Below are 25,660 nucleotides of genomic sequence, written 5' to 3' on the forward strand. Positions count from 1 at the left end.
GGGGAAAATGAGTTGACCTCGCTGGGCCACCGTATTTTTCTCATTCTCAAGAACGGCTTCCCACCTTCACTGGTGATCCCTGCGAAAGCCTCAGAGAAGATCTTCCGTGTGTGGAACTGCGTGGGTGAGAGAAACCACGAGAAAGCAAGGACATCTTGCTTTTGAAATGGGATGCGTTCCTCAGCCCCCCAGCGCAGAATTTGCTGTGTTGGCTTTCTCAACGATTTTAGAAGCTCTCTAACGAGCTGGAATTAAAGTGTCCCTTTACTAATTTGGTTTTACAGGTCACTGGATAAACCTACTTAGGCGGTTTGGAAGAGGATTAGGACATCTGTGGCTCTTCCAAGTTGACTTTCCAGGCAGGGTCAGTCAGCAGCTGGAGACTTCCCTGGCTCGGGGCCAGAGCTCTTAAAAGCTGCAAGTTTTTAAGGGCCTGGTGAGCACAGTTATCCAAGAAACAGAAAGTTTGCAGGGAAATTAAAATGCAAATATCCCAAAGCAAGGCACACATTCCCAAGCTTGCCTGCCCAGAGAGAGGCCAGAAAACTCAGCAGCCCTGTTCCCTGGGGCCAGGGAAACAGCCCAAGTGATTTAGTTACTTGCCCAGCCTCAGCCTGGAGCAACTCTCAACCCCTATTGGGGCGGAATAGATTTGAATAGCCAGGGAATTGCCTAAAAGCAGGCGATCCCTTAGAGAGGAGACTGTAGCTGTTAGCCACGGGTAGCTCTACAGCTCATCATTTAAAACGCAGTGCTTCAGTCTCACTAGCCACATTTCACACTAGTGACTGCCATGTGAGACTCTGCAGATCAAATGAACATTCACTCATTTATCTCGCAAGTATTTATGGAGTGCCACGGCAGTGACAATGAGCAAAGCATAGAACATCTCTGCCCTCGTGGAGTTTCTGTTCCAAAGGGGAAGATGAACACTAACGAAACACCGTGAGTGAGTCACTTTTTTTCTGTCTGTTGCAGTCCCGGGGGGGAAACTGGTGACGTACTCAATTGAGTAACTGAGAAATGTTTAATAATGGGAGGATTTACTAAGATGTGGGCAGAGATCAGGGAAACAACAAGGCATAATGCAGTCTCCGCCACGGGAGCCATCACCGTGGTCAGGCCTGCAGGGGCAAGCGCAGGTCCAGTTCCCAGCCAGGGCACCAGTGACAAGAGCCAGGGAGGGGCTGCCTGGCAGGAGCAAGGCCTCTGAAAGACAGGCGGCCCTGGAGCCAATCTGGTAGGGGAGGACCTAAGTGCTCCACTCCCTCTCCTGGGCCTCCCACTGGCCCAGCCCCAGAAAAGCCAGAGGAGAGGAGTCAAGGGGAGTACTTGGCATAATCATGCAGTCTAGAAAATCCAGCAGGGTAGGAGTGGAGTCTGGGGCAGAGGGGTCCTGCTGGGAGGCAACTAGGAAAAGAAATGGCTTGAAGCACAGGGCTCTGTCACCACCATCCCCCACCCCTCCTATGACATTCTGTCCCCTTCCCCATGCCCTTCTGTCATCTCTGTGGCTCTGCTTTCTGCCACATGTCACATTCTCTCTCTCTCTTTCTCTGGGCACTCTCACAAGTGCCTTGGAGCCAAACCAGGGCTGCTCTGCTGAAACTGAGTCTCTGTGCTCTGTTTACCTTAGGAGCATAGACGGGAATGTTTTTTGTTTTTTATGTTAAATAGACTTCATGTTTAAGAATAGTTTTAATTTTACAGAAAAATGGAGAACATTGCACAAAGAGTTCCTATATTCCCCACTCCAGCTTCCCCATTATTATTATCATTATTTTATTATTGTTTTTAGAGACAGACTCTTACTCTGTTGCCCAGGCTAGAGTGCAATGGTGTGATCTCTGCTCACTGCAACTTCTGCCTCCCAGCTTCAAGCAATTCTTCTGCCTCAGCCTCCCGAATAATTAGGAATACAGGCACCCGTCACCACCCCTGGCTAAGTTTTTGTTTTTCTAGTAGAGATGAGTTTTTGCCATGTTGGCCAGGCTGGTTTTGAACTCCTGACCTCAAGTGATCCACCGCCTCAGCCTCCCAAAGTGCTGGGATTACAGGGATAAGCCACTGCACCCAGCCCAGCTTCCCCTATTGCTAATATCTCACATGAGCATGGTATGTGTGTTGCAATTAATGAACTAATAATGACTTTTAATACCTAAAATCCATATTTTATTCTGATTTTCTTAGTTTTTACCCTCAATTGGACCTGTCTCCTTGCCTACTCTGCTACTTCCTGACTCTGCTGCCTGTTTTTTCTAATTCTCTTCTAGGCCTTCAGAGACTAATAGAGAAAAATCATAGAATTGTGGTGGGTGAGTCCAGTCTAGTGAGAGAACACATGGAAGCATTGCATAGCTACAAAGCAATCAACAAAGGCAAGGTAGTTTCAACAGCCTCCTACCTAAAGCACAGGTGCTTAAGTGCCAGCTCCAAGTAACTGGGACTATAAGTGCATGCCACCATGCCTGGCTAGTTTTTAATTTTTTTTTCAGAGATGGGTCTCACTTTGTTGCCCAGGCTGGTCTTGAATTCCTGGGCTCAAGTGATTCTTCCGCTGTAGCCTCCCACAATGTTGTGATTACAGGTGTAAGCTACTGAGCCTCACCTCCCATCTCTCAACTTCTGAACATTCCCCTCCTCAAAGCCATCCCAGGCCATTCCCTTATACCCTTCACCCAGCTTCACCTAAAGGTAGTATCTTACATAACTATGGTACAGTTATCAAAACTGAGAGATTAACATTAATATAGAACTATTAGCTAAAACTACAGACTTCATTCAGATTTCACCAATTCCCCACTCATATCCTTTTTTCTGTTCTAGAATCCAGTCCAGGGTCCCACATTGTACTGAGTTGTCACATCTCCCTAAGTCTTCACCAGTATGTGACAGTTTTAAAGGCTTTCTTTGTTTTTCATGACCTCGACACTTTTAAAAGTTATCGGTCAGGTTAGCTGTAGAATGTCTTTCAGTTTGAGACTGACTGATGTTTTCTTTTTTCTATTTTTTTGAGATAGAGTCTTGCAATGTAGCCCAGGCTGGAGTGCAATGGCACAGTCTCGGCTCACTATAACCTCCACCTCCCTGGGTTCAAGTGATTCTCTTGCCTCAGCCTCCTAAGAAGCTGGGAATACGGTGCCCGCTACCATGCCCAGCTAAGTTTTGTATTTTTAGTAGAGACGGAGTTTCACTCTGTTAGCCAGACTGGTCTCAAACTCCTGACCTTGTGATCCTCCCTCCTCGGCCTCCAAAGTGCTGGGATTACAGGTGTGAGCCACCACTCCCTGCCAACTGATGTTTTCTTATGAATTTTGGGGAAGAATATCACAAGGGGAAATGATTTTCTCATGGCATCATATATTGGGGCTACATGGCATCAGCCTGAAAGATTACAGGCGACATTAAGCTTGATCACTTGGTTAAGGAGTTGTCTGCCAGGTTTTGCCACTATGAAGTTACTAATTTTCTTTTTCAATACTCCATTTGTAAGAAGTATGTCACTAAGTCCAGCCCATACTCAAGGGGAAAGGAATTAAGCTCCTTTTCTGGCAGAAGTAGTATCAAATAATTTGTGGACATATGTTAAAAACAGCACAGTGACTAATTAATATTTTTGGGTAGATACTTCAAGGCTATACAAAGATTCTATTTCTGCTTAACGTTTCACCCACTCATTTAGCATTCGTCAGTGCATCTTAGCTGCAGCAGTTATTACTGTGGGGTTCAAACGGTGACCTTCTACTCCCTCGTGCCTTCTACCTTCATCATTTGGAATCCTGTAAGGATAGTTTCTCTCTTCTATTTGTTTATTTATTCATTCAGTCATTTCTTTATATCAGTATGTACTGTGCAGATTTATTTTATTCTTTGGATTAGAATTCAGTGCTGTTTTTTATTGGTCAATTTGTTTCTGCTTATGACTTTGTGAGCTTTTTGGGCTTGCCCCTGTGTCCTTTTTGACATGATGTCCTCCTTTTTTTGCATTTTGCTCTGTTTGGTGTTTTTTTTTTTTTTTTTGAGACAAAATCTCACTCTTTTTCCCCAGGCTGGAGTGCAAAGGCACGCTCTCGGCTCACTGCAACCTCTGCCTCCTGGGTTCAAGCAATTCTCCTGTCTCTGCCTCCCAAGTAGCTGGGACTACAGGCACCCACCACCATGTCCTGCTAATTTTTTTTTTTTTTTTTTAGTAAATACCGGGTTTCACTATGTTAGCCAGGCTGGTGTCAACCTCCTGACCTCAGGGGATCTGCCTGCCTTGGCCTCCCAAAGTGCTAGGATTACAGGTGTGAACCACTGCCCCCGGCCTGGTGTTTGTTTTGAGTCATCCTTTACTCTCTGTCAAATGCTTCAGGCTCGCTGTGTATTTGCTGCCTCAGCCCTAGAATCCACCCTTTCTCAGAGGACCTCCCAGGGCATTGTGGACTTCCCTGCTGATAGGCTAGTGATTTTAGCTAGGGCCTGCTGCTCTGCCCGATCAGAATCCTTTCCTTACCAGCACAGCTCTCACAGTGGTAGAGTCTGACAGGCCCATTGTCCCTGCCCTGGCACATAGGAGGTATGTGACTTTGGACAAGTTATTCTATGTCAGCTTAAGTGTTCCTGTCTGTAAAATGGGGAATGACAATCCTTCTTCCTTATGGGGTTCTTGTGAGGATTCAGTGCACGTGAAGCAGGTCACATGCCCGTCATAAGTATCTAATAAGTGTCGGTGATAATGAATATACAGCTGCTTCTGGTTTGGGTGATTGGACTGGGTGATTTAAGGACCTGGACTCTGGAGGCAGACTGCTTGGTTCTGCAATCTTAGTAAAACTCTCTGTGCCTGTTTCTCATCTGTAAAATGGAGATAATCGCATAGACCTTTTGGAGGATTAAATGACTCGATATACACAAAGCACTCAAAACAGGATCTAGCGTATAGGAAGCACTTGTTAACTGTTAGCTATTACTGTTTTGTAATTGTTATTATTATTATTGGTGTTTTTGTATTTTTGAGATGGAGTCTCACTCTGTCGGCCAGGCTGAGTGCAGTGGTGTGATCTCACCTCATTGCAACCTTTGCCTCTCAGGTTCAAGTTATCCTCCTACCTCAGCCTTCCAAGAAGCTGGGATTACAAGCATGCACCACCACACCTGGCTAATTTTTGTATTTTTAGTAGTGATGGGGTTTCACTATGGTGGCCGGGCTTGTCTCGGACTCCTGGCCTCAAGTAATCCACTGGCCTCAGCCTCCCAAAGTGCTGGGATTACAGGTGTGAGCCACTGCACCAGGCCTGTGATTATTTTTCTTGCAGGCTAAATCTCTGGCTCCTTTGGTGTTATCTTACCCTTGGTTGGTGGGCCAAACATTATAGTAGAATATTTATCTAGTTTAAAAAGAAAGCTATGAAATTTAAAGGTAATAGATGGTTCAGATCATACATCCTTTCTCCTGAGGAGGAAGGAGAACAGCCAAATTCAAATTCATAACTAGTTTGATCGCCATCATGTGCTGCTGACATTTTCTCCCGAGGTGTTGACAAATGGCGGTGACGGAATTACTCAATTCACATTTGTCTCGCACTGATGCACGAGGCCCAAACGGCCAGCAGCTTTGGGGAAACTCTTTGTAAATCCATCAAATTTGGCCATTAAAAAATGATAACTATGATCAGCCAATGCGGAGGGACCCATTTTGTGGAAAAAAAGAAATGGAACCAACACAGTTAGTGACATAATAATTAGGACACGGGGGAGACTACTGACAATTTGGAGATGTTTGCTTGGAGAAAATATCAAATGACTTACAATTTGTAGGACATTAATAGATAATTAAGTCGGCAATTTGTTGCTGCAGGGTGACACTTGTGGCCTCTCCTCTGTGCACATAGTCAAGCATCCAAAAGCAATTCCTGCTCTCTCTTAATTGCAGGCGAGAGTGCCATGAAGACTCCTTCCCTCCCACTGAAAGCCCCAACGAGTTTTCTTGTCATATTGGGATTTTCTTTTCTTTTCCTTTCTTTTTTAGTTTTTCTTTTTTTCCTTTTTTTTTTTTTTTTTTTTTTTTTGAGACAGAGTCTTGTTCTGTCGCTCAGACTGGATTGCAGTGTTTTATAACCATGGCTCACTGTAGCCTCGACTTCCTGAGCTCAAGCGATCCTCCCACCTCAGCCTTCTGAGTAGCTAGGACCACACCTGGCTAATTTTTTTTTGTAATTGTACATAAAGAGTTTCCCTATGTTGCCCAGACTGGTCTTGAACTCCTGGACTCATGCAGTCCTCCTGCCTCGGCCTCCCAAAGTGCTGAGATTACCAGTGTGAGCCACCATGCCTAACCAGGATTTTCTTATTGTTGGCATGGAAATGCAGCCAAAGCTGCCCTCAAGGAAGAGTGTGGAGGGGAACTCAGGTGAGGGAAGGTCCACTGGGCTCAGGAGCATCTGTACAGAGTCCCTTCCCCTCTCTCATCTCACACTCCTCTGCCTTCCTCATCCACACTGTGCCCTCCCTTTTTCAAGCTGATTTAAGCTGTTCATTTGACAAACATTTCCCCAAATGCAGTCATTTGTGAACAACCCTCAGGTTTTGCCTTATCCACAAACCATATGGGTTATTTTATTTTATTTTGAGATGGCGTCTCACCCTGTTGCCCAGGCTGGAGTGCAATGGTGCAATCTCAGCTCACTGCCACCTCCACCTCCCAGGTTCAAGCAATTCTCTTGCCTCAGCCTCCTGAGCAGCCACCATGCCCGGCTAACTTTTGTATTTTTAGTAGAGACAGGGTTTCACCGTATTGGCCGGGCTGGTCTCAAACTCCTGACCTTGTGATCTGCCTGCCTCTGCCTCCCAAAGTGCTGGGATTACAGGTGTGAACCACCGTGCCTGGACCCATATATGGGTTATTATTTAACATTTTTCTTTTAATAAATTCACTTCAAAACATGAATGTCCAATTTCACCTCCTCCTAACCAATGATATCCATAGAGCCACAGGGCTCTCATGACACTGAGAAGTGTCATTCGACCTCTGCCAATGGTTGCGTGGGGTCTCCTCTATTTGGAAAAAATCCACTGTGACCTGGCTGGGAACAGGAATAGAATGGACAAGGGCCTATAGGAGAAAACCAGGCTCTTGGTTTTCTCCAAAATAAGACAATGACACTGACAGAAAGTGCTTCTCGTCAGTTCCCACTGACTAACATTAGGATTTCCAATGTCCAAGAGGATGGAAGGCAAGGTGGCTGGGGCAAGAAGGGAAGGAGGTTGTTACGTGATTCGAGAGTCTGTGGGGTAGAGGTAGGTAAGTAGAGGCAGGAGGCCAGTGATGTTACTACTGACTGCATGGTCCAGATGAGACATGAACGAAACCAAGGTAGTTTGTGGGAGCACAGAGGAGATAACGGACTACCTAGATCAAACTTGATGGCTGATCCAATGTGGGAGATGTAAGAAGAAGAGGAGTTTATGACTCCTGGGTTTCTAACACAGGTAACAGAGATCATAAACAGAGAAGACATCAGAAACACAGATAGGAATAGGGGAGGAAGAGTGGATTTGGAGTCAAGGTGATGCATTCTGTTATTCGCATGAAGAGTTGAAGGGATCTGTGGGATACCCTTTTGGAGATGTCTAGTCTTTGAACACCATGACCTAGAGTTCAGGACAGATGGATGGGCTTGAAAAATAGATCTGAGTCCTAATGTCCATGTGATAAAAGAAGCTGTGGACACTTGTAATCCAGCACTTTGGGAGGCCAAGGCAGGTGGATCATTTGAGGTCAGGAGTTTGAGACCAGCCTGGCCAACATGGTGAAACCCTCTCTCTACTAAAAATACAAAAAATTAGTTGGGCATGGTGTTGCACACCCGCAGTCTCAGTGACTCAGGAGGCTGAGGCAGTAGAATCACTTGAACCTGGGAGGCTATTGCAGTGAACAAAGATTGAGCCACTTCTCTCCAGCCTGGGCGACAGAGTGAGACTGTCTCAAAAAAAAAAAAAAAAAAAAAAAGCAGCTGTGGGTATGGATGACCTCATCCAGGAAGAAGAGTCAGAAAGCAAGGATTTATTTATTTTTCCCCCCAACAAAACAAGGAGCATTTTTTATTATGGTAAAATCCATATACTATAAAATTCACCATTCCAATCATTTTAAAGTATACAATTCAGTGGCATTTAGGACATTCCCAGTGATGTACAATCATCACCACTGTATAATCTGTGAACATTTTAATCACCCCCACAGAAACTCTGTACCACCCCCACCTCCAGCCCCTACCAACTACCAATCTGCTTTCTGTCTCTAAGGATTTGCTTTTTCTGGACATTTCACACATATGGAATTATACAACATGTGTTATCTGACATTTTTCATTTAGCATAATGTTTTTAAGGTTCACCCATGTAGCATATATTTTTACTTCATTCCTTTTTATGGCTGAAGAATATTCCATTGTATAGATATACCACAATTTGTTTCCATTCATCAGCTGATGGATAATTAGCTTGTTTCCGAGGGATTCACTTTTTTTAAATTGATGTATAGTAGATGTAAATTGTTTCCAGGTGAAACAACTTATTACATTCGACAATTTATTACATTCATATAATTTGTAAAGGTTGAATCCATCTACTTGGGATATACTTCACATTAAATACTTCCCTTTTCTTTCTGCTAGCAGTTTATATATTTTTTTGATTTTTGTTTTTTTGAGACAGAGTTTCGCTCTTGTCACCCAGGCTGGGTGCAATGGCACAATCTCAGCTCACTGCAACCTCTGCCTCCCTGGTTCAAGTGATTCTCCTGCCTCAGACTCCCAAGTAGCTGGGATTACAGGTGTGTACCACCACACCCAGCTAATTTTTCTATTTTTGGTAGAGACAGGGTTTTACCATGTTGGCCAGGCTGGTCTCGAACTCCTGACCTCAGGTGATCCGCCTGCCTCGGCATCCCAAAGTGCTAAGATTACAGGCATAAGCCACTGAGCTTGGCCTATATCTTTTCTTTATGCTTATCCCTTTGAATTCTTTTCTTATCTATTGTGAAAATCTATAGTTGCTAAGATGTAAACTTTTAATAAAGCAAGGAAGGAGAAAGAGGTGACCAAGGAGACTGAGGAAGGAAGTCAGAGAAATAGAAGACACACAGAATCTAAAGGAGGATCTTTCAGAAATGGAGGGTTTGGTAAGAAGTGTTAGATGATTCAAGAAAATGCTGAAAGTTAACCATTGAGGGTTTGTCCAAAGAGAAGACATTAGTGACCTTATAATAGGAGCTTTCTCTGTGGAAAGGTGAGGGCAGAAGCTAGATGGTGAACAAGAGATGTGGTTTGGGGCAGGGAAAGTACTACTTGTGTAAGGGATTAGACACGAAAGAGTAGGAGAGGATGAGATATGAATATGGGATCGTAGGAAGCATGTTTACTTGTTGGTTGAGAGAAGCCAGAGAAGAGAAGTTGGACATTCAAAAGAGAAGAGGCAGGCCGGGCGCAGTGGCTCAAGCCTGTAATCCCAGCACTTTGGGAGGCCAAGGTGGGTGGATCATGAGGTCAAGAGATTGAGACCATCCTGGTCAACATGGTGAAACCCTGTCTCTACTAAAAATACAAAAAATTAGCTGGGCGTGGTGGTGTGTGCCTGTAATCCCAGCTACTCAGGAGGCTGAGGCAGGAGAATTGCGTGAACCCAGGAGGCGGAGGTTGCGGTGAGCCGAGATCGCGCCATTGCACTCTAGCCTGGATAACAAGAGCGAGACTCCGTCTCAAAAAAAAAAAAAAAAAAAAAAAGGGAAGAGGCAGTGGAGGGCTCTGTGATGCACATTGGAATCACCTGGGAATTCCACCCAATTCAATTCAGATCCCTGGGGGTGGGACCCAGGCATCATCAGCGTTTTCTAAAAATGTCCCCAGGTGAAGGAATCAGAGAGTTGGGGCTGAGAACCACTGAGAAAGACTTGCTGAGGATGACCTTAGAAGGAAGGACACTTTTATGCTAAGACTAGAGGAAGAATGGCTATAATGCAGATGAGCTTGCAGTGAAAGCCAGAAAGCTGTGGGATTTAAAATTAACTTTCTTGATGAAGCAGACTAGGTTATCTGCTGAGCGACAACAGTGGGGTAAATCTCATACGTATTTTATACACCCTCTGTCTGTGAAACTAGGATAAGTACTTTTCATAGTCTGCATGAATAGGGGCTGTATTAGGACTTTCTCCCCTCTCTCTCCTTCCTTTCCCCAAAAATTCAGCACCTGACCCCAACAACATGAAAATAAAAATAATTTAGTTTTCAGTTTTAACCAAATACATCCATTGCCAACTTTTTCCTCAATATAATCTGAGCCACACTGCTAGTCAAGCTGCCTGGACAGTATTTGGGTCCCTCTCTGGTATGCCTTCAGCAACTTTACTTTCAATCCCTTCAAAACCAAAACCAAACTATAATTGGGTGACATGTTTAGCAAAATAAATGCAAACTGTATTGGGCAGCAATTTAAAAACAGAATTGGCAATGATATAATCTACGCACACCCCAGGCTTCCTCCCTAAAACTCAAGTCTTCTGAGAACCCAAAGGGATGGGATTATAAAACAGTATTTCAGCTTCAGCAAACATCTATTAATAGGTTTTTCTCACCATTTCTATTCATTTGCTTTGGAAAATTTAGAGTTTTGCTACTCAGGTGGAGCTAGGTTTTTTGCTTTTGTTTTTTAATGGATAACCTAGGGTACAGCAGTCTGATGACTTTGTCACATGTCACTATAATTGAAACATAAGGCCCATTCATAGAGATGTTAGCACATTTTAAACCCATAATAAATATTTTTGGATAATTATGAAGTTTAAAAATTGTCATTTATGCCTCCTTTAGTGATAGCCACTATAGAGGGGGATTTCTCAGTCTTCTTGGGTTCTTGTCATACGTTGGAATCATTTTTGATGACAGGGGGAGGGTAGAAGTTACAAACTGGCAGCTCACAGAATGAGTTCTGATGGTCCTCACCTGAAAGTTTGAATCAGGTGACGACATTTTTTTTTTTTTTTTTTTGAGACGGAGTTTCTCTCTTTTTACCCAAGCTGGAGTGCAGTGGTGCGATCTTGGCTCACCGCAACCTCTGCCTCCTAGGTTCAGGCAATTCTCCTGCCTCACCCTCCCGAGTAACTGGGATTACAGGCGTGCGCCACCATGCCCAGCTAATTTTTCGTATTTTTAGTAGAGATGGGGTTTCACCATGTTGACCGGGATGGTCTCGATCTCTTGACCTCGTGATCCGCCCGCCTCGGCCTCCCAAAGTGCTGGGATTACAGGCGTGAGCCACTGCGCCCGGCCCTCAGGTGACCACATTTAAAAATTAGTTGATTTAACACAAGAATTCAGATTGCTGACTTGGAAAAGCGGGAGATGTGGCAGGGCACGGTGGCTCACGCCTGTAATCCCAGCACTTTGGGAGGCCAAGCCCGGTGGATCACCTGAGCTCAGGGGTTCAAGACCAGCCTGACCAACATGGTTAAACCCCATCTTTACTAAAAATACAAAATTAGCTGGGTGTAGTGGCGCATGCTTGTAATCCCAGTTACTCGGGGGGCTGAGGCAGGAGAATCACATAAAGCCAGGAGGTGGAGGTTGCAGTGAGCCAAGACTGCGCCACTGCACTCCAGCCTGGGCATCAAGAGCCAAAACTCCGTTTCAAAACAAAACAACACAACAAAAAAGAAAAAGTGGGAGATGTGGTAACTTGACCAGGCATGCCAACAACAGGTACATGCTTCCTAGGGCTCCCCGTTCAGACCAGGCCGATCTTCTCCAGTTCTCCAGCCTCACCTTTGTGTCTGGTTTGAGTTTGAGACCAGACCCCCATGCAAGGCCAACTGCCAGCTGCTCATGGTGAATGGCTAATTATATTGTCATGGTCATTGTGTTTGTTTCCTCCAGTGACACTAGAGCTGGAATATTACTTGTTTTACATGCTTGTGTGTGTATAGCCCTGTGCCTGGCACAGAAACACTGAATGAAAGTTTGATGAATGAATCTGGGAGCATTTGGCTACCTATGAGGACAGTGACATCGCAATGACAGAGCTTCAGGTAGAGAGTGTAGAAATCCAGAGTACGAGATGAGTCCAACCTGCCTGTGAGAATAGGCTGGTGTTCACATGCATTTCTCAGCAGATTAGTCCTGAAGTGCTGATCCAATTCCTCTTTTTTTTTTTTGAGACGGAGTTTCGCTCTTTTTACCCAGGCTGGAGTGTAATGGCGCGATCTCGGCTTACCGCAACCTCCGCCTCCTGGGTTCAGGCAATTCTCCTGCCTCAGCCTCCTGAGTAGCTGGGACTACAGGCACGCGCCACCATGCCCAGCTAATTTTTTGTATTTTTAGTAGAGACGGGGTTTCACCATGTTGACCAGGATGGTCTCGATCTGTTGACCTCGCGATCCACCCGCCTCGGCCCCCCAAAGCTGGGATTACAGGCTTGAGCCACCGTGCCCGGCAATTCCTTTCTTTTGACTCACAATATGCATACCAAAGGCTAAGAGGAATTCTGGCATAAAACAGCAGCAAAGAACCTGTTTTATTTGGTTTAACCGAATGCTTCCTAAATCTTCATCTACCACTTCACTATTTTGATTTAGAAATCTTTGATTTTCTAACATCTCCTTTTACCAGATGTGCTCAATGGCAAGTTATTTTTTAATGATGGTGAATTTAAAGTATCCTGGTTAAGACAATTTTGCAAGAATTTTGTGGCAGTCCCACAGGCCCCTGGGATCTTTCCTAGGGTATTGCTAAAACAGCATTGGGAAACATGATTTTCACTGTGGTCCTGTTGAAAGTCACCATTGGGAAACATGGTTTTCACTGTGGTCCTCTTGAGAGGGTTAAACTATTCTGTTTCTTCTTTGGCTGGCCATACAGCTCTGAAGATATAATAGCTTACATTTGTATGACATTTTATAGTTCACATTATCACATGCATTATCTCAGTTGTTCCTCAAAACAACAAGGACTGTAGGGATCATTACTCCATTTGCTTGCTTAAGGTTGTAAGCTAGCCGGAGGCAATGTCCAGACCTAAAATACTTTCTTCTAGTCCTGCTGCTCTGCTGGTACCTCCAAAGGATTTTTTTTCTTGAACACATTATTTAGCTTTTGGGCCAAATCACAACGTTGGCTGGAAATTTCTATGATTTGGGGGGTCGTAACGTCTCCCCCAAAGTAAAATACTGATTGCTGTTCTGTAGTGAAGCATTGAAGGCTACCAGGGGAAGGCGCTCAGATCAGACCTCCAGGGCTTGGAAGGCACACAGCAAGGTCAGATCCCCTTGAAGAGTCCAGGACGCCGGCGACCTGAGGCTGACCTGGGCCCTTTGCTCCTTCACCTACAGTCTTTCCCAGTCTCCACCGTGCCTCGGGGCCACAGTCCCATCAGCGTCCAAACATTTTCTCGAAGGAGTTGCAATCTTGTCTCTTATTTCCCTGTCCTACAGGAGGAGCCACTCACGTAAACAGCTCACGAGGCCGAAAGGGCCTCCTCCCCGAGCCCGTGTGGGAGCCTTTAACCAGGTGGGCAAAGGCCAAGGGCTCAGCTTTTGCAGATTCTGGGTCCAGAAGCGCCAGGACACCAGCGGGCAGCGCTGCGGGGTCCGAGTTCCAGAGCTTCCAGCTCCGGGGAAGGGGAGGAGAGGGGCCTTCACCTCTACCGGGTGTTCCCCTTCCCTGAGGGTTGCCGGGGAGAGGAAGAGAAGAGACAGAGGGAGAGGAAGAGACGGGGAGAGGAAGGAAGGGAGAGGGAAGGGAAGGTGAGGGAGAGAGAGGGAGGAGGAAGGGCGAGGCGGGGGTTGGGAGAGCGGGAGTGCGGGACGGGGCGGGGAGGCGTGGACGGGAGGAGGCGGAGGCCAGGGCGCGAGAGGGGAGGAGGCCGGGCCGGGCTCCGGGAAGTCGCTGGCCGTGGCCGCCGGCAGTTTCTAAAGTCGAAGGGCAGCGTGAACCTCGTTTTCTTCCAGCGCAGCCCGGGGCGCCCGGGGCCTGGAGCGGAAGTCCGAGGGGGCCGCACAGCGGAGGTCCGGGCCCCGCGCGCTTCCGTCTCTCACGTGTGGGCTCGCGGCTCCGGAGCGTGGCCGAGCCACGCTTTCTGTAGACAGCAGAGGCCCAGAGCGCGTCGCGGTTCCGAGCTCAGACCCGGAAGGCGGGGTTCAGTGCGAGTCCTCAGAATCCTCAACCAGCCTCTCCGGGGAGCCCCGAGCTTGAAAACGGGATCTTTGTTTCTATGGGCCCAAGTGGAAACTTGCAGAGGAAGGGGATGGAGCTCACTTCGCCCTGGGCGGAAGGGGTGGGAACGCGAGCGAGCCCCCGGTGAAGGGTGAAGGTCCCTGGTTCAGGAAGCCCTCTGCCCAAACCTCCAGCCACTGCTGGGGTGAAGGGTTAGGCCTACCCGAAAGGGAGGGGTGGCTTGTCGAAGTTCTGTAGGGCAGGTGGCCCCCAGGGAAGCCCTGTCTTCAATAGAACAGGTGCTGAGCATCTTCAAGAATGCAACAGAGCCTGGTGCCTTGGCTCAAGCCAGTAATCCCAGCCCTTTGGGAGGCCAAGGCGGGTGGATCTCTTGGGCCCAGGAGTACGAGACCAGGCTGGGCAACATGGTGAAACTCCGTCTCTACAAAAATAATTTTAAAATTAGCCGGGCATAGTGGTGCGCAGCCTGTGGTCCCAGCTACTCCAGAGGCTGAGGTGGGAAGATCGCTTGAACTCTGGAGGTCGAGGCTGCAGTGAGATGGTGCCCCTCGCACTCCAGCCTGGGCAGCAGAGTGAGATCCTGTCTAAAAAAAAAACCTCATACTTTTGTTTCTATTATTCACAGTTAATTGGCGGATTCCCCTTACTGTGACTCTCCAGTCTCCCCTAGGCCTCTGGACATCTCCTGGAAGGCAGTGTTAAGAGCCCAACTCTGGAGATGGACTTTGACTCCACCACCCATTATTATTATTATTATTTTGAGATGGAGTCTCTTGCTCTGTCGCCCAGGCTGGAGTACAGTGGCACGATCTCGGCTCACTGCAACCTCCGCCTCCCAGGTTTAAGCGTTTCTCAGCCTCCGGAATAGCTGGGACTACAGGTGCATGCCACCATGCCTGGCTAATTTTTTGTGTTTTTTAGTAGAGACGGGGTTTCACTGTGTTAGCTAGGATGGTCTTGATCTCCTGAGCTCAAGTGATGCGCCTGCCTCGGCCTCCCAAAGTGCTGAGATTAAAGGCGTGAGCCACCACGCCCAGCCTCCACCACCCATTATTAATAGCTCTGTGACTTGGGGCAAATTACTTAACCTCCCTATGCCACAGTTTCCACTGCTGTAAATTAGGGATGATGATGATAATAGCCACCTCACAATGTTACCTGGAGAATTGATTAAATTAAATAATTCACGTGGAGTTTATCTAGTTTTATCTGTCAGAGCCAAGAACCTTCTTTCTTTTAAAGTAACCTTGGTATCGCCTCTCCGCCACTTTTACTTTGCTTCCTAACTCGTTAAACAGGGGATTGACAGTATGTTTTCTTTGTGTACAGATAGCGTGTTTCTTCAACCTACCTTTTAAGTTCTTGAAGCAGTCACTTTCATTTCTGTGTATACTCAAAGTCACCAACTTAGTGCATTGCACACAGCTTATATTCAATACACGTTTGTTGATTGAGTGATGAAACCTCAAAGATACCTAGGAAGAGATTTTTCTAGAAAATTTGAAGTAATGGAAAAGAAAAACTCTTCATAGGGCAGGATGAGTAGAAGAACACTTGAGATATGAAGTCAACTTTGTTAGTTTAGAACCATAAAAATGTATCATGTAGAATAATCTAAACTATGTGATGAAAACTGCAAAACATAAAACTGGAAATAAACATGACAGATTTTATAGTTGATGTATTAGTGTAGGAGGAGTAGGAGTGATTTTTTCCTCTCCTGTTTCATACTTTTTAGTGCTTTTCAGCTTTTCTATGGTCAATATGTGTTTCTGGGTTGCTCAGGAAAAGTACTTCAATTAACCATATAATTTAGCCAATAAAAATGATCACACTTTGGATATTTAGAGATGTGATGACCTCAGAGGAAAAAAAATCATGAGAACAAAACTGTAGCTTTCCCCTAAGTTTTCCTTCATTTTTTTCCCCCAGAGCAGCCAATCTTTACTGATTTGTGCCAGAAAATCAATTTGTCAGTTCGAAGTGTAGAGATATTTCCTTTTCAGGGACCAGAATATTTGTCTTTCCTATCTAGGGGACTTCCTTTAAAGTGTCAATATTCCAGGCAGGAAATCAAAAGTGTAGAAGGGTCTTCTACTAAATTCAGAGCAAAGGCGAAGTGAGGCAAATTATCTTAATGATTATTTCAACTAGCCTACTGAACTTTCACCTTTTCAGTGATTTTTTTTTTTTCGAGACAGGGTCTTGCTCTATGTGGGCTAGAGTGCAGTGGCACAATTGTAGCTCACTGAAGCTTTTTTTTTTTTTTTGAGTTGGAGTCTTGCTCTGTCTCCCAGCCTGGAGTGCAGTGGCGTGATCTTGGCTCACTGCAACCTCCACCTCTCTGGGTTCAATAGATTCTCCTGCCTCAGCCTCCCCAGTAGCTAGGACTACAGGCTCATGCCACGACGCACGGCTTTTTTTTTTTTTTTTTTGTATTTTTGTATTTTTAGTAGAGACAGGGTTTCACTATATTGGCCAGGCTGGTCTTGAACTCATGATCCGCCTGCCTTGGCCTCCCAAAGTGCTGGGATTATAGGTGTGAGGCATTGCGCCTGGCCCAAAACTTTAAACCTCTGGGCCAAACTATCCTCCTCCCTCAGCTTCCCAAGTAGTTGGGATTACAGGCATGCATCACCACACCCAGCTGAAATTTTAAATTTTTGGTAGAGATGGGGTCTTGCCCAGGCTGGTCTTGAACTCCTGGCCTCAAGCAATCCTCCTGCCTTGGCCTCCCAAAGCTCTGGGATTACAGACATGAATCACTGTGCTGGTCTCCTGTAATTTATTTATTTTTCTTTCAAGGCTTTAAGATGTACCAGTGTTCTGCTTGTGCTACTGTAACGTTAAAAATAACCACACACACAACAATTTACAAAGTTATAATCCACTTCAAGATTTACCTTCCACTTTTACTGAAAATTAGGATAACACTTTGATTTATCTGTGCATAGAGTCGTTCATTCAACAAAAATTTACTAAGTACCTACCAAGTGCCAGGCCCTATGCTGATGCTGGAAACAAGAAATAAGACCTGTTCCTTATCTTTCAGAAGCTTAGGGTCTAGTTGATGAACATGCATAGGCAAACAGTGATATGTACAAAATTGTCTCAAGGGCTTTAGTAGATCCAGATAGACAGGCTCACAGTGGCTAATGGGACAAAAAGGAAAAGCCAGTTTTTGTGGGACAGGGAGACAGCAAAGAGAAGGAAGCAGAAAAAAACATAATAGATAACCAGTGATCTGGACTGATTATGAATCTTTAGCTTATAAGGGTATGCTTCATTGATTATTTCCCTCATTGAGAAATGCAATGAGTTTATCACATTTAAATCCTATTCCATCATATTCTAAGAACGGACCAAATTTTTAAAAGATATCAATCATTATATCAAGACTGAAATTTGTAAAATACACATACCCTAAACTTTTTATTTTTACTTAAAGCATATTATTGTACCTTCATTCCTCAATGATTAGATATCTGGCTTAGTTATGTGAATCCTCTGACTGAAATTACTTACTGTTTTCTAGTATTAACCCAGCCCATGATACACTGGGTTTATGGTTTCCAGCCTTTGTTTTTCTATAGAGAGAAGTGAACTTAGACACTTCAAAAACAGTATCAGTGTGGAGCCTTTTAGGCTTTACAATTTCTTTTTCTAATCTTTTCATTTTCTAGCTTATAACTCATTTAACAACATTTTTTGTTTATATTTTAGTAAACTGTCTAGTCTTTTCAAAACATTCAACTTCATTTTCATAATTATGTTTGTTTGTTTCATGGTGGGTTTTTTTCACTCATTTAATTCTTTTTTGTTGTTGTTGTTTAATTTTTTAAAAATTTAAACCATCCCATTGGGATCGAGATCTCCGATCTTTCAGATCCCAAAGTTAGAGAAAGTAAGCTCACAGTTTCCCATGAGTCATAGTGAATGATCATATTTCATTCTTTTATGTAAAAGGCATAAAGACGTTTTAGAATAACTCTAAACATACAACTCAACTGATCTGTACTGTTTCATTTTAAAAGTGCTGGTCATGACCCAATAAATTTATTTTAACCTAGTAAATTGGTATGAAGACCTGCGGTTTGAAAAATACTATGTGGAAGGGTAGTCTTCTAGTGTTCAGTGCACACTGGCATCAGTGGCTGTTAGAGAGGGATAGAGAGTGTCTGCTAATGCAGTGAGTTGTTTAGATAGTGTTCCATTAAGAGAGCTTCTGCTGTATTAAAATTCTGTTGGATTAAATTTCTAGGTCAAACACTAGGGTTTGGAAATCTCATTGCACTCAAACTTTGGCTGTTATACTTTGAGTTTTACAGATACTGGGCCTAGGCCTAAAGCTCTCAAGCTTAGAGTCAGTACTAATTGCCTATGAAGTTCATGTTACATATGTAACTGACCATACTGAGCCATTTTATTATAACCTTTTCTAAGGAGAGAACAAGGAGATTGATTGATTAAATGTCCAAGCTAATCTAAGAAAACAGTTTTCCTGGTTTATGACAATGTGTAAGGCTTCTAAGAACCTCCACATAAGTCTTACTTAGCTCTGTTTTCTCTGCAGGGACATGGGACTTGAAAGATATTCGATGGAGCCAGAGAAAGATATGGAAAGCCAGAATATTCATTGATGTTGAAATCAAGATCTTCCCCCTCCTTGGTAGAGGCTCCCAGATACAAAAGATATTGGGAGCTATCCAGCTAGAAAGCATAGTAAAGTCAGGTGAGTGTTTTCCTGGGTTGATAGCTTTATTTACCCTGGTCTGTAGGAATAGCTCTCAGAAATTTACCTTTTCAAAATGCCTGTCATTCAGGAAAGATGGGGCCAGAGAAAGGACAGATTATCTGTTGTAAAATGTCTGGGAATCCCTACCTACAACTCAGGTACCTATATCCCTTTTTAATGAAGGCACACACTATGATTTCTTTCATTTTGAAGATGTCAGCCCTGGACCCTTAGGTTTGATGTGGAGATTGCTGGGAAGCAGGGCTGGTGAGAGTTATGCACTTAGGTATATTTCTTGGCTTCTCTAGCTGTTTTTCTGAATCTTCTAAAGGGGCTCTCCCTCATGCAGTTGTAGAGATGACTCAATAATAACACAGAGAGAAGACAATCAATTCTGCAAACATGGCCTAATGGGAGAGTCATCACAGTTTTGTAGTCCCCAAAACTCATGTTGTCAGTGTGACCAGAATGACCAGTCCCTCGGGCGGATTCATCTAGCCAGACTTGCTGAAGACTCATGAGTGAACAGAATTCCAGTTCATGATGGAGACGTTTATCTCTGATGACCAAAAGACCCCATGATTATTCTCCAGAACTCCCACTGCTAAATCCTGGGTACCTGGGGAATTATGCTAGTCACCAGGAAGTTGTTTAGTGATCTCTAAATCATGAAAGAGAAATGGCTAATGTCATGGGTTCAATTCTGTCCCTTCCAAATTCATATGTTAATGTCCTAACAACTAGTACCTCAGAATGTGACCTTATTTAGAAATAGACTTGTAGCAGATAAAATTACAGTTGACACTTGAACAATGTGGGCATTAGACATGCCAACTTGCATAGTCAAAAATGCATATATAACTTTTATTCCCCAAAAACTTAGCTACAAATAGCCTACTGTTGACCCAAAGCCTTAACAGAATAACAGAAATAGTGGATTAACACATATTTTGTATGTTTTATGAATTATATACAGTGGTCTTACAATAAAGTAAGTTAGAAAATATGTTAAGAAAATCACAAGGAAAACACATTTATAGTACTGTACTGTATTTGTTGATACTGTAAGTTTGCATCCCCTGTCTCCAAGATGAATTGTCTGTCTGAATTGGCAGCAACAGCAACTGCAGACCTCGATCTATACTGCATATCAAGCAATTCGGCTTTTTGCTGTAACCTCATGACTTTTCTCTGCTTCTTGGGATCACTCTTCCTTTTTTTATAATTCGTGTATATTTTATGGCAGTGATAAAATGACTAGTATCTACATATATTTTATACATACACTTGTCACATATTTCCAAAACAAATTTTCCAATATATTTATTGAAAAAAAAAAATCTGGCCAGGCGCAGTGGCTCACATCTGTAATCCCAGCACTTTGGGAGGCCGAGGCAGGTGGATCATGAGGCCAGGAGATCAAGACCATCCTGGCCAACATGGTGAAAACCCTGTCTCTACTAAGAATACAAAAATTAGTGGGGTGTGGTGGCATGCACCTGTAGTCCCAGATACTTGGGAGGCCGAGGCAGGAGAGTCACTTGAACCCAGGAGGCAGAGGTTGCAGTAAGCCAAGACTGCCCCATTGCCCTCCAGCTTGGATGACAGAGACTCTGTCTCAAAAAAAAAAAAAAAAAAGGAAGAGCCTTTTTCGCTCCTCCCACCGCCCAAGATGCCAAAAGGAAAGAAGACCAAGGGGAAGAAGCTGGCTCCGGCCCCTTCTGTTGTGAAGAAGCAGGAGGCCAAGAAAGTGGTGAATCCCCTGTTTGAGAAAAGGCCTAAGAATTTTGGCATTGGACAGGACATCCAGCCCAAAAGAGACCTCACCTGCTTTGTGAAATGGCCCCGCTCTAACAGGTTGCAGCTGCAGAGAACCATCCTCTATAAGCAGCTGAAAGTGATTCCTGCAGTTAACCAGGTCACCCAGGCCCTGGACCACCAAACAGCTACTCAACTACTTAAGTTGGCCCACAAGTACAGACCAGAGACAAAGCAAGAGAAGCAGCAGAGGCTGTTGGCCCGGGTCAAGAAAAAAGCTGCTGGTGAAGGGGACATCCCCATAAAACAGACCACCTGTCCTTCAAGCAGGAATTAACACCATCACCACCTTGGTGGAGAACAAGAAAGCTCAGCTGGTGGTGGTTACACATGACGTGGATCCCATTGAGCTGGCTGTCTTCTTGCCTGCCCTGTGTCATAAAATGGGAGTCCCTTACTGCATTATCAAGGGGAAGGCAAGACTGGGACATCTGGTCCACAGGAAGACCTGCACCACTGTCGCCTTCACACAGGTTAACTCAGAAGACAAAAGTGCTTTGGCTAAGCTGGTGGAAGCTATCTGGACCAATTTCAAAGACAGGTATGATGAGATCTGCAGTCACTGGGGAGGCAACGTCCTGGGTCCTAAGTCTCTGGCTCGCATCGCCAAGCTCGAAAAGGCAAAGGCTAAAGAACTTGCCACTAAACTGGGTTAAATGTACACTGTAGAGTTTCCGGTGAATCAAAATTAAAAAAATACAAATTTTCCTTCAAAAAGAAAATCATTTATAAGTGGAGCCCATGCAGTTCAAACCTGCATTATTCAAGAGTCAACTGTAGTTAAGATGAGGTCATAATGGATTAGGTGGGCCCCTAATCCAATATGATTGGTGTTTTTATACAAAGGGAAAATCTGGACAATGACATACGCAGAGGGAAACACCATGGAAAGACAAAGATTGGGGTGATGCGTCCATAAGCCAAGAAATGTCGAAGACAGCAGCAAAGCACTGTTATCTAGGGGAGAGGTATTATGGGACAGATTCTTCCTTACAGGCCTCAGCAGGAACCAGTCCTGCTGCCACCTTCATCTCAGACTTTTGCCTTCCAGAACTGTGAGACAGTAAATTGGTTAAGCCACCCAGCTTATGGTAGTTTGTTACATCGGCCCTAGCAGACTAATACAGATGGTTTTGAGGACTAGTTCACATTGTGGAGCTTGACAAATTACCTTATAACCCTCACTAGTGACCAAATTATTTGTAATCTCTAGATCTAAGTCTGTTTTCCTCAGACTGGAGTGGAAAAACACTCCTCGGCCAGGTGCGGTGGCTCACGCCTGTAATACCAGCACTTTGGGAGGCCAAGGAATGCAGATTGCTTGAGGTCAGGAGTTTGAGACCAGCCTGGCCAACATGATGAAACCCTGTCTCTACTAAAAATACAAAAAAATAGCCAGGTCTGGTGGCAGGCACCTTTAATCACAGCTACTTGGGAGGCTGAGGCAGGAGAATTGCTTGAACCTCGGGGGCAGAGGTGGCAGTGAGCCTAGATTGTGCCACTGCACTCCAGCCTGGACAACAAGAGTGAAACTTAGTCTCAAAACAAACAAACCAGCAGCAACAACAACAAAACACTCCCCAGATTTTGGTCTTTGGATTTCCTTTTCCTAAATCGAATATCTTCCTTCTTCTATATCTACATCCTTTTTTCTGAAGTGCAAATTTTTTTTTTAACCTTTTTGTGGAGAATGGGGTCTTGCTATGTTGCCCAGGCTCAAACTCCTGAGATCAAGAAATCCTCCCTCTTTTGTCTCCTTAAGTGCTGGGATTACAGACATGAGCCACAGTGCCCGGCCTCTTCTGAGGTGCCAATACCATTTATTACATCTCAGTTCTCTTAGTCATACTCCAGTTACATCTCCCAGCCCATCCGTGTCACTCCTGCCAAGGCTTTGCATACAGTCCAGGACTATTTTCAGTTTTAGTGACTAGAAGAATCACCTGGGGCTGCTGGTTATAAGAAAGAAAGAAAAGCACACTTATAACCCCTATCTCTAGAGATTTTGATTTATAGGCCTGTGGTAGGATCCAAGAATGATCACATTAGCTAAGCACCGCAGGTACTGTTAACCTCCTGGATTATCTGTTGATTCTTACCAGTTTTATTCTTGAGCAGAATCCAGATTCCAAACTCTGGAGACATCAAGCTTGGTCTTACTTTGGAAATACTCCCAGCATTTAGGATTTAGACATTTCCTCCCTAAGCAGAGTGGGTGTCCTGAACCAGTCTCATTCATTCCTTCAACAAAATTTTTTGAATATCTGCTATGAACAAAATACTGTTCTAGGGTCTAGGGAAACATCAATAAAACAAATAGACAAAAATCCCTCACATTCTAGCTGGGAAAAACAGTGAGTTAAATCCATAAACATACTAGGTGAGCAGTACTATGGGGAAAACATAAGCAAGATAGAAAATGTGAGTGCCGGGGGCTGCAGGCATCACAGTGTTTTAGTTTTTTATTTCTTTTTGTAAAGACAAGATCTTGCTTTGTTGCCCAGGCTGGTCTAGAACTCCTGGCCTCCAGTGGTCCTTCTCAGCCTCCCGAAGTACTGAGATTACAGATGTGAGCCAGCACCCTGCTGGGCCGGGTTGCAATTTTTTTTTTTTTTTTTTTTTTGAGACGGAGTTTTGCTATTGTTGCCTAGGTTGGAGTGCAATGGCACAATCTCAGCTCACTGCAGCCTCTCCCTCTTGGGTTCTCGGTTTCAAGTGATTCTCCTATCTCAGCCTCCTGAGTAGCTGGGACTATAGGTGTGCCACCATGCCTGGCCAATTTTTTATTTTTAGTAGGGACAGGGTTTCTCCATATAGGCCAGGCTGGTCTCGAACTCCTGATCTCAGGTGATCCACCTGCCTGAGCTTCCCAAAGTGCTGGGATTACAGGCATAAGCCACTGTGCCTGACCCTGCGTTGCAATTTTAAACAGGTTGTTCTAAGTAGGCCTCACTGAAAAAGTGACTGAAAAGTGAGCAGCGTGGCTTTCTAGAAAAGTGTATCCTGCAGAGGAGACAACCAGTATAAAGTCCCCAGGCAGAAGCTGAGCACACCTGGGGTGTTTCCCAGGAACAATTTAGAGGCCAGAGTGGTTGAATATGAGTGAGAGAGGGTGGCTGAGCTAAGGTCAGAAAGCTTACGAAGGAACCAGGTCATGCCCTTGGCAGCCATTGCAAGGCCACTGGCTTTCCCTCTGAGTGAGGTGGGGAGCCACAGGAGGGTTTGCGCAGTAACATGCTCCGACTTTTTTTTTTTTTTAGATTCAGAACATATATGTGCGGGTTTGTAACATGGATATACTGTGTAAGATTGTGGTCTGGGCTTCTAGTGAAACTGTCACCCAAACAGTGAACATTGTACCCAGTGGATTTTTTTTTTTTTTTTAACACGGAGTCTTGCACTGTCACCAAGCTAGAGTGCAGTGGCATGATCTTGGGTCACTGCAACCTCTGCCTCCTGGGTTCAAGTGATTCTCCTGCCTCAGCTTTCTGCATAGCTGGGACTACATGAGTGTGTCACCAGGACCAGTTAAATTTGGTATTATTAGTAGAGATGGGTTTCACCATGTTGGCCAGGATGGTCTCCATCTCTTGACCTCATGATCTGCCCATCTCGGCCTCCCAAAGTATTGGGATTACAGGCATGAGCCACTGAACCAGTGTCCCAATAGATAATTTTTCAACTTTCAACACTCACCACCCTCCTCACTATTGGGGTCCCCAGTGTCTACTGCTTCCAATCTTTGTCTGGCTTAGATTTTTGAAGTATTACTCAGGCTGTTGTAAGGGGAACAGGAGTGGAAACAGGGAGACTGTTTAGGTGATCCAGTAAGCCAGGTGGGAGACACTGGTCACTGGCCATAGGTTAGTAGCAGCTGAGATGATGCGAGGTGGTAATGCTGGTTGTATTCTGAAGGTGGAGCCAACAACTTTCTAACAGACTGGATGTTGAATGTGAGAGAAGAGAGACATCAAGGAAGATTCTCCTCAGGATAAATCTTGGAATTCTGGCATGGAATGCAGAGCAGAAGCATCCCCAAATGATATAGCATATAGCCTGCAGGTTTCTGGCCACCGTCCTACACCCAGAAGCAGAGCCAGCCTGACAGTGGAGACAGTACTGCTTGTGGCAGGGCAGAGTGGCAGAAACTGGTCCTGGGGTCAGGGCTGATCTACCTCTGCACCTTCAGGTACATCACCAAGGACCTTCCTTGGTTATTTTCTGTTACTTGCATCCAAAAGCATGCTTACTGCTATTCTGCTCCAGAGTCGCAGAAGTCTCTCAGATGCACTTTGCCCAGAGAAACTTTTTTGGAAAGACTTTACTTTTTTTTTTTTTTTCTGATACTGAGTCTTGCTCTGTCTCCCAGGCTGAGTGCAGTGGTGCACTCTCAGCTCACTGTAACCTCTGCCACCTAGGTTCAAGCGATTCTCTTGTCTCAGCCTCTGGAGTAGCTGGGATTACAGGCATCTGCCACCATGCCTGGCTAATTTTTGTATTTTTAGTAGAGGCGGGGTTTCACCATGTTGGCCGGGCTGGTCTCAAACTCCTGACCTCAAGCGATCCACCCACCTCGGCCTCCCAAAGGGCTAGAATTGTAGGTGTGAGCCACCATGCCCAGCTTCCAGCTAAGACTTTACTTTGTGTGTGTGTGTGTGTGTGTGTGTGTGTGTGTGTCTGCATCCATGATTTGAAGGACTTTACTTTTTTAGGAGCGGTTTTAGGGCCAGGTGTGGTGGCTCACACCTGTAATCCCAGCACTTTGGGAGGCCGAGGCAGGCAGATCACTAGGTCAAGAGATTGAGACAATCCTGGCCAACATGGTAAAGCCCCATCTCTACTAAAAATACGAAAATTAGCTGGGTGTAGTGGCACATGCCTGTAGTCCCAGCTACTGGAAGGC

General features: G+C 44.9%; 1 protein-coding gene and 1 pseudogene across 3 annotated transcripts in view; both read left to right on the forward strand.

Annotated features, from left to right (window-relative positions):
* Positions 1-42: 42 nt before the first annotated feature.
* Positions 43-25,660, forward strand: part of SP3 (Sp3 transcription factor) — a 128,279-nt gene continuing 102,661 nt past the window's right edge. The window contains exons 1-2 of one of the 3 annotated variants that reach the window (XM_078327385.1): positions 43-949; positions 18,778-18,936. The gene's annotated coding sequence lies outside the window, so the exon portion shown is untranslated. Of the gene's footprint in view, positions 950-13,453; positions 13,539-18,777; positions 18,937-25,660 lie in introns of those variants that run through there. The other 2 variants (XM_078327383.1, XM_078327384.1) reach the window with 2 other exon arrangements.
* On the forward strand, positions 20,482-21,552 carry LOC144576637 (large ribosomal subunit protein eL8 pseudogene; annotated as a pseudogene).

This window comes from Callithrix jacchus, chromosome 6, assembly GCF_049354715.1.
Source record: "Callithrix jacchus isolate 240 chromosome 6, calJac240_pri, whole genome shotgun sequence".
Lineage (NCBI taxonomy): Eukaryota > Metazoa > Chordata > Mammalia > Primates > Cebidae > Callithrix > Callithrix jacchus.